The 949-nt window shown below is 34.5% G+C and overlaps 1 pseudogene; it reads right to left on the bottom strand.

Moving 5' to 3' along the window:
* Positions 1-225, bottom strand: part of LOC119592437 — a 4,832-nt pseudogene extending 4,607 nt beyond the window's left edge.
* Positions 226-949: the final 724 nt, after the last annotated feature.

The following is a 949-nucleotide window of genomic DNA, read 5'->3' as shown; positions in this document are numbered from 1 at the left end:
TTATGGCAACACTTCTTGGAAATCAAGTTTGTATGCAGTTATAAAGGATGAAACTCCGAACAGATTCAAAACTTCCTTTCGTGCATCATCCCTACAACGCCACCACATTGGCAGAGTACCAATAAAACTTGAATAGTTGGCAAAAAGGAACAAATCATGTGAACTAGAGTAAATGATAAATACAAGTTCACAATGTACAAGGTGTGCAATTATTCGGTGTGACATCTAGGATAGCAAAAATAATTTGTACTAAATACTGACCCTTTCATACAAAAAACAAAAAATCATAACATGTCCCATTCTTCCTCAGGCAATGCCCTAAGGAACCTAATACAGAACATTATAAAATGTAATGCCTATGACAACACATCACCAATGATGAATCCATGTACAGTGGAGGGGTAAAGAAAAGGGATATTGAAGCAAATTACTAAGTGTAAGCCACAGTTTTACAATTTCATTCTGGTTATGTACTAATGGATTTTTAACCCATTAGATTTCCCTATAATGTGATTATTAAAAAATATTGGAGATGGGTAGGTATGAGAATATGCCATCATGGAAAAATTTTGGGTGAGAGAAGTGTCAATGATTATAATACTATAAACATAATAGACCGGATAATTTTAAAGAGGTAATTAGGCAGCCAGAAAAGACGAGTCTTGTATTTGACTACTTGGTGGACTTCACTCAAAGCCTTGTAGGAACATAGCACATACAAACTCTGTAGGCATCTCTACTCATCTACCTTGTTACTCTTTCAAAGCAGATATTTTGTTTCTTGAGTAGCATAAAAATATGCTTTAAAAAGAAAGCATAACCAATTACCTCAAGATTTATCTCCGAGTTTACTTTTTTCCCAGTCACTATGCAGGGCCCTGACAGTTACGTAGAACTCGTATCCAGAATAATTCCATTCTTTCCTTTAAAAATGAAATTTGAATTCTTT

The sequence above is a fragment of the Penaeus monodon genome, chromosome 30 (assembly GCF_015228065.2).
Source record: "Penaeus monodon isolate SGIC_2016 chromosome 30, NSTDA_Pmon_1, whole genome shotgun sequence".
In the NCBI taxonomy this organism is placed as follows: Eukaryota; Metazoa; Arthropoda; class Malacostraca; order Decapoda; family Penaeidae; genus Penaeus; species Penaeus monodon.
The sequence above is the reverse complement of the archived record's forward strand: the minus strand, read 5'-3'. Positions and strand labels throughout refer to the sequence as shown.